The 12,747-nt window shown below is 38.0% G+C and overlaps 1 protein-coding gene across 7 annotated transcripts in view; it reads left to right on the top strand.

Annotated features, from left to right (window-relative positions):
- The window catches only part of ST7 (suppression of tumorigenicity 7), a 281,307-nt gene that overhangs the window by 178,458 nt on the left and 90,102 nt on the right, over positions 1 to 12,747 (top strand). The window lies entirely within an intron of this gene.

Here is a 12,747-nt window from a genome sequence, read left to right as displayed (position 1 = left end):
CTACTTAGGAGTGTTGTGAAGATTAAATGAGATAATACATGCAAAGCTTTTAATAGAGTGACTGGCCTATTTAAGAAATCTCAGTAGATATCCTTATTATTAGACCTTTGGGACTGTAGCCAGAAGCCAAGAATGAGATCAGCCATTTTAGCTAACTGACTTCTTTTGTGTTTAGTTGTTAGGAAGATTTGAATAAACTGTGGCTCAAATTGCTACTCTCAAATTTAATAACATTATGATCTAATCTTATTATAGTCACTTCAAGCATTTTCCTACGTTCTTGAATCAGGATATTTTATTAGTGGTAGTCAACATAATAAGAGAAAATAGGTGAGAGTTTTAAAACAGAAGAGAACCAAAGGAGGTTATTATTATGTAACTTTAAATAAAAACAGTGGTTTTAAGGGAAACCAGTTGAGGAACTTTTACTTCCAAATTTTTTTTTCACATTTTTTTTTTATAGTAAGAAATACTTGTCATAAAGAAACGGACACCAGTGGGAATTGTATTTATAAACCATTTTCTTTTTAAAAACAATCTCAGAAAGCCTTTGTCAACGTTTTATTCTTCTACTGTCTTCCTGAATTAGGAGACAGGTAACTGCCCATTATAAAAATAAAAGAAACGCGGGGTAAGATAAAAGTGGCATCCTGCCCAATTCTCAGCTTTTGGGTTTGAGAACAGGACTGTGTAAACCCAGTGAGCCTTTCCTCAGTTTGTCTCTGGAAGGGTAGTAATTCATGTAAATTCCCAGTTACTCTTTGGTGGTGGGGACCTGCACTCCAGGCTCAGCCCTGGTTATTTCTGCAAGTTACAGTATAATGTGAAGGCCCAAGTGAGGCCCATACTTCTGGCTCGGGTTCTGGCTACTGCATTAAACAGCAGTTTAGCCACCAGACGTGAGGAGAGGAACAGAGGAGGGAGATTCCAAGATAATTCTAACTTGACTGAAGGTGATAGATGTTTCTTAGGCAAAGCCACTGCTAGGGGGATCTCCCAGGATTAAATTCTTTTGGTCGAAGGAAGAATTTAAAGAATGTTATATAGTGCTAAATTTTAGAAAAGGAGATTTCTGTAGAAACGTGACTTGCTTGCAAAGCTTTTTAACTTGCAGAAATTCCAGCTTTTGATATAGTGCAGAAACTCTACCAGTCCCTGAAAGAGCTGAGAATTTTATGAAGGATGGGGTATTTCTCTATCTTAAAGTGGCCCAGCCACATTCAACCTTTAACAAGGTATTTTATATTTATTGCCTTTTCTTAACCTTAATTAGCCTGGGACAGGCGTGCATGGAGGAACAGATTTTGGTGATTTTCTTTATTATATGTTTAAGCAATTTCATAGGCAAAACAAACTCAGATGATTTTAATTCCAGTTTTTTCAATCAGTCTCATGCTGATTGTCATCATTTTTAGTATATACATATAAAATTTCACATGATTAAAAGCAATATGTCTATACTATGGTTTGATTTTTGTTTAACCTTATTTTATATTTACAATCCCATTTATTGACTTAGTCTACAAATAGATCTTGGGGGAAAATTTGGAATCCAGTGTAATAAATGCTGGGCAGGGAGTAGGAAAACCTGCAAGTAACTCTCAGCTTTGCTCTTCACTAGCTTTGTGACTCGAGGCAACTTCCTTCCCTTTCATGGGCTCTTCATTTGTCTTCTGTAAATTGGGGATAATGATTCTTACCTAAAAGAGTAACTGAGGGAGTCATGGGGACAATGAAATGAGATAATGTGAAAACACCTGGCATATAGTAGACGTGCTTACCTTTTTTCCCTATTTTTTCTCCATTACATAATTATGTCTTAATTTGCTGAACTATACCCCTGATGGGCATTTTGGGATATTTATGATTTCTTTTTCTTGAATGAATCAATTAGTCTCTCTCCTTCTCTTTTCATATGTGTATACACACACATCCATATACATGTATATATCTATAATCCTATGTATATATTTCTTGGGTTACTTTTCTAAAAAAAAAAATCTGTCATATTATTAGACTACCAATACATGTTGTCTTTTGACTGGGTCTACGGAGCATCCAGTAGATATGGGCCCTAGTGTTGTAAACAGTCCAGTGAAGGACACCGTCAGACATGGTGGAGATTTGTTTTGAAGAGAAATATCCAAAGTGCTCTTTCCTTCAGAAACTGCTGGAACCCTAAACGGAGGAGGGGAGGTTGAGGCCCCTCTCTCTGTTAAAGCCGAAGCTGGTCCCCGCCCTGCAGCAGACAGTTGGGCCAGCCTGGCTCCTCTCAGATCACGGGTCACGCGTAGACAGGGACTTCCCTGAGGGGCCACTCCTTCAACAGCGTGCTCACGAACCATCTTGCTGGGAAGCTTCCTCTGATAAAACAGCACGCTGGGTTCCCGGCAGCCTGCTGATAAAGCATTAGGGCAGGAGGATCTAAGTTTTCATTAAGACACAGCCATCCTCCCCCGTGTGCGTTAGTGGAAACTTTCCTAGAGCAGATTTTAAAGTGGACATAGATATGGCAGAGTCAGAATGCCTTCCCTGTAGAAAGTAGACTCTTTAAAACATTTCTCTGGCAATCCCTTAAGAAAGGGAAAACTGTTAAAAACTGTTCATTGGTGATTTATCCTGAAAGAGAATAAATGGGAATTCTGGGAAGGCCAGCTGTCGATGGTTATGGATCAAAATATTGATCCTGTAAGTGAAATATTGATGAGGTAAGAAAACATAGGCTTCTTAATGTCAAGATTCATGGTTTCTCGTTTTGAAAGCAACACATTAATTATTTTGAATTCCCAGGATGTTTTCTCAAAAACTCACTTTAATTAGCTTCCTTTTGCAGTCAAGAATACAAAAGCACCGTCCTTACCGAAGGAGTGTTTGGCAGTGAATAGAGCTAGTAAGAGAGCATGGTGGCTTTTGAACTTCACTCTAAGGTGTTACTTATTATTCAAAATGAAAAGAGTTACATTTAAAGAAAGTCTTTCTTTTTCAAATTTAAAGAAAGTCTATTTGCTTATTCTCATTTGGGGGAATTTTGCCTCTTTTATTTTTTTAATTTTTAAAATTTTTATTTTATTTTATTTTTGTTTTCATTCTAACCCGCCTCTTTTATTAACATTTGATATATGACACAATTTTTCTCTTTTTAACTTTTACCATTTAGCTAACCTCACATTTTTCCTCTGTCTTTCCCTGGCCCTATTTGAGTAGATTGGAAATAGAATTCATAAGGCTGACTGGTCTGGCCCCTTAGCCATACTCAGTCAGAATTGGTGTAAACTGGTATGGGTGGGATTGTGTACTCAGATAAGAGGACCCTCTTAAAGCTCCTCTTGCCCCAGGTCATTTGGTCTAGGGTATGATTTCCCAGTCTTGGCACTATTGACACTTTGTGCCACATGGCTTTGTCGTGGGTGTCCTGTATTGTAGGCTGTTCAGCGGTATTGCTGGCCTCTACCCATTAGATGCAGTAGCAGCCCACCCCCTTGTTGGTCCCCAGTGTGACAACCAAAAATGTCTCTAGACACTGCTAGTCTTTAGACATTTGTCCCCTAGGGGAGGGGGTGTGCAAAATCATTACCCATTAAGAACCACTGATCTGGAGAATCCTACAGTGAGTAGATATGTATTAGGGCAGACATCAGATTTTTATTCACTCTGCTTGTTGGTAGTCTGAGTTTCCCCTATGGTGGGTACAAACCTCTAAAGCGTCCCTAAAATTGATTAGCTCTTACCAGAACCCTTGACCTGGGACCAGGCTGGTTTGAGGAGCTATTTTGTCTCATATGGGATTCCCTGAATAGGTGTCTGGGGTATGAAGAGTAAATGAACTTAAAGATTTTGGCGGTGTCCTAGTTGGAGGGATAAGAAAGAAACAGAGGCAAATTATGGGGTGAAGGTCTTCCTTGGTCCTTGTCCATGCTTCTAGATCATCGTCTGCCTCTCTTCCCTAACATCTAAAGCTCCTTTGAAAGTTGACCGTAAGCTCTCAGACTTTACCACCTGTTTTGCCTCCTTTGGTAGTTTTCTGCAGACCTCTGAGTCATTCTCCCTGATTCCTGTTTCACCCTCTCTCTCTGCAACACTACCTCTTTCACTATCCTGGCTTCTCATTTGACACAGGTCATCACAACCTTCTTAAAACATTTTATTTATTTTAGGAAACCATGCTCTCTAAGTTCTCCTGAAATTGCAGTCTTCCTGGCTAGATTCTCCTCATCTTCCTAACTTCCCAAATTTGAAGTGTCCCCTGGCCTGTCCTAAGCCTTCCTTTCTATTTCCATCTACAACTCTGGATGACGACATTTAGACTCAGAGTTTTAAATACCATCTAAATGCTGATGAACATTTCTGTAGTGTTTATTATGTTCTAGGCGTTATTTTAAGTGCTTTACAAATATAAATTACTTAATTCTCATAACGGCCCTTGACATAGGTGCTTCTTCAAGGTTACATAGCTAATGAGTATTTCTGAGAATGTGATCTTCCAATCCAATCACCTGCACCAGAAATATCCAGGGTGCTAGGTGAGCACCTGCTTCACAGGATTAGTGTAGGAGTTAAATGGAATAATCCGTACAAGGCACTCGGCACAGGACTTCACGAATAAGTACTCAGTGTGCTATTCTTACCATTACTGTCTAAGATATATTGTTAAGTGATAAGGAAAAGTGTAAATATTAGGTATAGTTTGATTCCATTTTTTTCAATTAAAAATAGATGCTAATATCAACCAGTGGTTCTCAAACTTTTTGGTCTCAGAACCCCTTTAAAATTACTAAGGACCCCAAAACTTTTGTTTGTGTGGGTTTATCTATTGATATTTACCATTTTTGAAACTAAAACTAAATTACATCCACAAAGACCCTGTCTCCAAATAAGGTCACTTTCATAGGTACCAAGGGTTAGGATTTCAATATATTTTTTGGAGGACACAATTCAACCCATAACACCAGGTTATACATAAAAGCAAAATATAGACTCTTTGTCAATACTTTTATTCTTTCTAAATTTCACTACCTATATCAGATTAGCTGAAGGCATGTTTTATATTCTTTAGACCATGTTAAACCCTTTCTCAGTCTAGCCGGTAAAGGTTATAACTGCTAAACACCCTTCTTTTGTTCTTAGTCGGGGCTCTTTATAAAAGATAGTGAGAGGAAACTGCAGTTACCTCAGCCCTGGGCTCGTACCCTTTCTGCATTTTCAGCATCATTTCCATGATTCCCAGTTGAGAACTGGAGCGTTTTCAGTTTTTTGTCATGTAAGTTACATATTGAGTATTACTATGTACCAGACATTTTGCTAAGAAGTTTACATATACCATCTCATTTAACTCACATACCATAGGTGTCCTATTAAGTTGGAAGAATAATTTGTACTCACTGTAACAAGTCAAAGAATAAGGAAGTTACGATCTCTCCTCCACTCCTGCAGTGCCATCTCACTGAGGTAACCAACACTCGTGATTCGGTGTACATCTTTCCACCCCGTTTTCTTTGCTCCTATAAATACGTATCTGATCATGTAAGGATCTTGAGCAGAGTTGATTTGTATCTTAACCAAGTTTCCATGAGAATTAAGCCTTCATGGGGATGCTCACTTTCTGAGCTTCTTCTGTGGGGACTCCCTCTTAAAGAAGACATACAGGTTTTGAGATAATATAGTGCCATTTCTCCTGATCTCTTTTTTCACAACTATTTTATCCCTGTTTTTCACTGTTCTCAATTTTTATCTCAGATCACTTATTCAGGTGATCCCTTCATTAAGGAGAGATTAGGGCCTATGAACAGAGAGAGACAGGGTTTTTTAACCAAATTTTAAAAGCATACAGAAGGATAAGTGAAGCTCATTAGATTTTGAGTGTCTTGAGTGCTGGTATGGTATTTCGTTTTCTTGTGTGTCCCTCTCAGCACACTGCACAGTATCTTGTAGATAGACAGTCAAGAAAATATTTGAGTTGGTGAATCAGAGCTGTGGCATACAAATTCCCAGTTAGCACTTTGCACCTGTGACTTTTGTTTCCCAGCCTTTGTTAAGACACCTCTTTGTTACTGCTTTAATTCTACTGATTTTCTACCTTCCTTAGAAGTGGTAACATTTATTGTTAAAGTAAATTAAGACAAGTTCTATTTAGAATATTAATGTAGATGTTCATTATATATCATCCCTTTTAGGCCATTAGAAGTATCCTAGGGTGTAAGCAATTGACCTTTGGGAATTAATTTAATAGTATTGGTATTAATAGCAAGAGGATGCGCTTTAAATGATTTGCAAAGTGGAGCACTTCTAATGAAAGCACACTTTAGAAAATATAAACCTCTGGGACTGATCAAACTCTTTGGAACATTAAGGACTATTAATTTGCGTTTTTGTCTGCTTATGTTCATGAAGAAAAATCTTCATGAAATTAATGATTTATAAAAAGAACTGGTATGCCCTTCCCAAATTGTTAAAAAAATTTTAGAGAATATTCTGTAATGAAAATTCTGTTCTTATTGCGTAGGTAGGAAGATCTTTTTAGGAGGAAAATTCTAGCTGGATATATTGGAGGTTAATTTCTATTCCCTTTTATCTCTTTTTCCTTATTCTTAAATCCTCTAGTTTCATTCCTTTCTTCCCTCCACCTTTGCATTCCACAGGTCACATTTCCCTTTTATCAATATTTCCTTAAAATTGTCTTGGATTATTATGAATAACTTGGTTGATGGATTGTTTTAGAAGATGTTAAGTAGATTGTTGAAAGAAGTCAAGTACCATTATGTAGGCGTGAGGCACGGGAAGAGTAGCACTTTAATATGTTCAGGCAACCAAGTATCACTTGAACGTAGTTACTTTCAAGCTTTTAAGACAACCAGATATATCATTAAACTAAAGACAAAGTGTGCAGCGAAATATGTTAATTCCTAGTAAGTGTTCCTGAAGTGTTTGTTGGCATGTTTTCTAGATTCTATCTTTGCTATACTCACAAATAAAGAAAAAGTGAATCTTGAAAGCAAATGCTATCAATAGTAACTCACTGATCTTCAAAGGCTATGACTGTGAAAACTTAATAGACCTTTGCTTTTTTTTTTTTTATCATGATTTGCTTTTCTGGATTTGCCTGATATATTAAGTTGACTTATTCAATAAATTATTGGCAATTAGTAATGTATATAGAAAGGAAAATGATTTAACTAATAAGAGCAAATGATAGATTTATTGATTATTGACTTAGCTGGTTGCATCAACAATGATGAAGCAGTTTCAGCAGCACTGTATTCTGTATTCACTATTCAGAGTGAAGGGCTGGCGGCAAATAATCCCTGAGGCGGGTGAGACTGTTATTTACCTTAGGTGTTGTCATTTACGTAAGAGTCTTATTTGTGGCATAATAAATTCATGGCTGATAAGCTGGCTGTCACTATCAGGGTTTTTCATATGCTGGGCCCACATTTTTCCATGTGGTGAGTAGTATCCGCTACTGAGTAGAGCTTTCAATGTATATGGCTGGCCCATGAGCAATTCTAGATAGATGCCTGTCATCTGGGAGTTTGATTTGGCTTCCCTCCTCCAATCAACTGTTCTTGACCTCCCTTTCCACGTATTCATCTTTGGATGAATGTCTACATTCCAGTTCTCCACTATGTCTATGTCTCCACTATGTCTACACTATGTCTACATAGTGTCTACACTATGTCTCCACTATGTCTACAACCAGTTCTTCTCTTGGATTCCTGCTGTTCTGCATTTCACCTTCCCAGGACTCAATCCTGGTTTCATTCAGTGGCTCCAGACATGCCCACTGTTTATCTAGTTCCACATCATCTCTCTCCCTTTCTACACTGCAGCCCCGATTTTGGTCTTCCACTACCCACGTTGCACTAAACCATCCAGTTATTCATCTACTCGTTTATTCAGCGAAAAAGGATCGAACCTCCATTTCATGCCAGTCCCTGTTCTGGGTGATAGGTATAATCAATAAACAAAACAAAGACCACTGACCTGACATGCTTTACATTCTAGCAGAGAAAAGAGACAAAAATAAACATAATAAGCATGTATTTTCATAGCATATTAGAAATTGATAAATGCTGTGGAAAAACAATGAAATAGAGCAGGATAAGGAAAATAAGGAAAGGCAGTGGGCAGAGAGTGGAGGCCATGGAAATCACAGTTTTAATAAAATGATCAGGTATGTGTGATGTAGAAGGTGACATTTCACCAAAGGCCCTGAAGCAGGAGTATACTGGTGCACTTAAGTAATAGCAAAAGAGTTCAGGGTGGAACAGAGTAATCCCAGGGGAGGGGTGGAGATTACAGATGATGTAGGGTTTTTGGACCATAGTAAGGGCTTCAGCTTTTGCTCTGGGTGAAATGGGGGCCATGAAAGGTTTTGAGCCGAGGAGTGACATGACCACTCTTAATTTTTGCAGCCTGCTGTGTGGCAAGGGGGAAGCAAAGAGGTCAATCGGAAGGCTCTTATATTAATCTTGGCGAAAGACAGTGGTGGCTCAGGCCTGAGTAGTAGCAGAGGAGGTGGTGAGAAGTGATCAGATTCTACATATATTTCAAAAATAGGACCAGCAAGATTTGCTAATCTATCAATATGCCGTGTGAAAAAAAGAGAGAAGTCAAGGATATTTCCAAGGACTTTGCCATGGAAGGAGAGGAGTTCCTATCAGCTAAGATGTGGAAATCCGCAGGTTTTTTGGGAAAAGTTGAGTTCAGTTTTGAACATGCTATATTTGAGAGAGCACATTACTCATTTTTATCGTAAATAATGGCTTCTTAATCTTTTTGTGGATCAAAACAAATTTTCGCTTTGTTGAGGTGAGGAAACCATTAAATAGAGGAAAAATAATGGGACCTCTGTGTTTGATGGAATCTCTTCTAAAATATAGATGATGAGGAACTCCCATTATAGTGCCATTCATTTAAGAAATCCCAGGAAGGCAAAACCTAATTGATTTTAGAGAGACAGGACCATCACAATCTTGCAAAATATGTAATGCAGTGTGTGTTTAACTTACATATCTATAGATTTTCTTTTTCTTACCGTTTTCACTCAACACTTATTTTTCAGGTCTGTCCATGTTTACTTCTCGTACCTCTGGTATATGTTTGCAATTTCTAACTTCTGTGTCCTATTCCCTATTATGCTCTTACTCTGTTTTACTTAACCTTTCCCCTAGTGAGGGCCCCCATATTGCCTCCAGCTTCCCATTATCAACACCCTGATAGACATGCGAGAAGCCTTCCCTGGGGTGTATGCCCAGGAGTGGATTGCTGGATATTAGGCATATGAATGTGGATTTCAGCATGTCCTGCCAGTACACTTCCCAGGATGGCTGCCTGTGATTGTTTAAATTCTCATCAGCAGTACATGACTACGCCCATTTATCTCAGTACTAGGCCTGTTTTAAACACTATATATATGTTAAATATATTTCAAATTCATTGCATATTGCTTTTTATCATGTTATTTCATAATTTAAAAAATATTATGTCTGTAGTTTTTCCCCCCTTTTCATTTTGTATTCTCTTTATTTGCCTCTTTTTACTTTTATTTTTGCTGATCAGTCTTGACAGGGGTGTGTCTTTTTTTTTTTTAACATCTTTATTGAACTATATAATTGCTTTACATTGTTGTGTTAGTTTCTGCTGTATAACAAAGTGAATCAGCTATATGTATACATATATCCTCATATCCCCTCCCTCTTTCGTCTCCCTCCCACCCTCCCTATCCCACCCCTCTAGGGGGACACAAAGCACTGAGCTGATCTCTCTTTGCTATGCAGCTGCTTCCCACTAGCTATCTGTTTTACATTTGGTAGTGTATATATGTCCATGCCACTCTCTCACTTCGTCCCAGCTTACCCTTCCCCCTCCCCGTGTCCTCCAGTCCATTCTCTACTTCTGCGTCTTTATTCCTGTCCTGCCCCTAGTTTCATCAGAACCATTTTTTTTTTAGATTCCATACATATGTGTTAGCATACAGTATTTGTTTTTCTCTTTCTGACTTACTTCACTCAGTATGACAGACTCTAAGTCCATCCACCTCACTACAAATAACTCAATTTCGTTTCTTTTTATGGCTGAGCAATACTCCATTGTATATATGTGCCACATCTTCTTTATCCATTCATCTGTCGATGGACACTTAGGTTGCTTCCATGTCCTGGCTATTGTAAATAGAGCTGCAATGAACATTGTGGTACATGTCTCTATTTGAATTATCGTTTTCTTAGGGTATTTGCCCAGTAGTTGGATTGCTGGGTCATATGGTAGTTCTATTTTTAGTTTTTTAAGGAACCTCCATACTGTTCTCCATAGTGGCTGTATCAATTTACATTCCCACCAACAGTGCAAGAGGGTTCCCTTTTCTCCACACCCTTTCCAGCATTTACTGTTTCTAGATTTTTTGATGGTGGCCATTCTGACCGGTGTGAGGTGATACCTCATTGTGGTTGTGATTTGCATTTCTCTAATGATTAGTGGTGTTGAGCATTCTTTCATGTGTTTTTTTGGCAATCTGTATATCTTCTTTGGAGAAATGTCTATTTAGGTCTTCTGCCCAGTTTTGGATTGGGTTCTATGTTTTTTTGATATTGAGCTGCATGAGCTGCTTATATTATTTTGGAGATTAATCCTTTGTCAGTTGCTTCATGTCTTTTTTATTAAACTTCACAAGAACTAGGATTTGGTTCTATTTATTTACTCAACTTTTTTGTCTTTATTCCAGTTTTACTGTCCATATTTGTACTATTCCTTTCTCCTCCTTCTCTTCTTTCTCCCCTCCCCCATTCTCTGTGTTTGTTGCCTTTTTATCAGTTTCTTAAGTTAAACATGTAGCTCCATTTGATTCTAAGTATCTCTTTATTTCCTTATAATTTCATCTTGTTCCACATAGTGTGTTTTTAGCCCCTTATCATTGATCTATAATTTTTTTATATTATATTTATTGAACATAGATCATATGATATTGATTTGGGGAAAATTTAATGGAGGCCTCCTCTGAGGCCTAGTTACATGGTCAGTTTTCATAAATTTTATATCTGTTTGAAAGGAGTATGCTTCTGTTGGTTACAAAAGTCTATATGTATTTACTAGTTTGAGCTTACTAATAACCACGTTATTCAAATCTTCTGTCTTAGCAAAACCATCTGTTTGCTCTATCAGTTTCTGAGAAGGATATGATAAGAGTATTCATTTCTAATTGCTTACTTACCTGCTGTTTTCCATGTCCAGTTAATTGTTGCTTTATATATATTGAGGCTATATTGTTAAATGCATTTAAGTTGATAATTATTTTGTCTTACTGATTATTGAGTATATAATGCCCCTCCTTTGTCCCTTAGTCTGTTCTGCCTTGATTTTCTTTTTAACTTGTATTAAGATGGGCTGCTCTAGCTTATTTGGATTTGGATTTGCCTGGTATATTTATTTCCATATTTTATAATCAAGTTTTCTGTAACTTTTTGATGGACCATTTGTATCTGTAAAATTTTTGCTGAATATTGTCTTCAAAATCTGACAGTTTTGTATTTTGGTTGGTATGTTTTCCCATTTGTGTTTATCGTCATTATTATTCTGTTTAGAGTCACTTTTTCTTTCATATTTTGTATCCGTCATACTTTCCCTCTTCCTTTCTTCTCTTCCATTGAATAGATCTGCCAGTTCAATATTTAAAAATTCTGTTTTATTATTCTTGTGGTCCCTACTAACTAGGATCCATACTTACATTTATGGGTTTTTTAAAACATTTTTATTGGAGTATAATTGCTTTACAATAGTGTGTTAGTTTCTGCTTCATAACAAAGTGAATCAGCTATACATATACATATATCCCCATATCTCCTCCCTCTTGCATCTCCCTCCCAGACTGCCTATCCCACCCCTCTAGGTGGTCACAAAGCACCGAGCGGATCTCCCTGTGCTATGTGGCTGGTTCCCACTAGCTATCTATTTTACATTTGGTAGTGTATATATGTCCATTATGTTTCTTGATCAGCTATTAAGCTTATCAATGTCTATATCTTTTTCCCAAATGGTACAGTTAACTTAGCCTGTGCCTGTACCCTCTCTAGCTCATGCAGCAACCAGGGAAATTTGTAAGCAGCTTTTCCTTCTGTGAGATGTGCAGGGAGCAGTGATGTCTGAGTCTCTACTGGTTGGCTGGGCTGCTTCTGTGACCAGGAGCCAGTGAAGCTGTTGACTTCTAGGGTGAACAGAGACGTGATTATTGAAAAGAGATGTTTTGGCTGACCTGGGCCAGAAGGAACAGAAACTATAAAGCAGGCAAAGCCAGCAGTGCATCTGATAACCAGGGAGGCCGATGAGTTGGGTCTCTTGGGTTTCTTCTTTAAATAATCAATACGAAAGCATTGAATATATTTCCTTCCTAGATAGTTGTCTGTCCTACTTGTTAAGAGCAGATACCCCCATTGCCTCCCCCCTCTCCCTGGGCTTAGAGATATTGCCTTTGTGACTCAAGAATCCACTGGCGCACAAGGCTACTTTCTGAGACCTGAGTCTCATTGAGCCCTCTGAATGCAAGCATAGTCTCTAGTAGAGCACCTTGCTATACTCTCCCATTAGGAAAATTTTTACTGTTTGGGTAGAGTAAAGGTAGTTACCACCTCTTTTTCTACTCCCAAACACCTTGGACTCCTCTCTTTGCTTCACCTTCCACTTTCAGTTAATGTGCATAAGTCCTGTTAGCTCTACTACCATCTTCACCTCTTTTCAACTGCACTGCTGTGATCCTCATTC

Source organism: Delphinapterus leucas, chromosome 9 (genome assembly GCF_059928025.1).
Source record: "Delphinapterus leucas isolate spDelLeu-1000000601 "Yukka" chromosome 9, BTC_Dleu_Yukka2, whole genome shotgun sequence".
NCBI lineage: Eukaryota > Metazoa > Chordata > Mammalia > Artiodactyla > Monodontidae > Delphinapterus > Delphinapterus leucas.
Note: the sequence above shows the minus strand (reverse complement) of the source record. Positions and strands in the feature narration are given on the sequence as shown.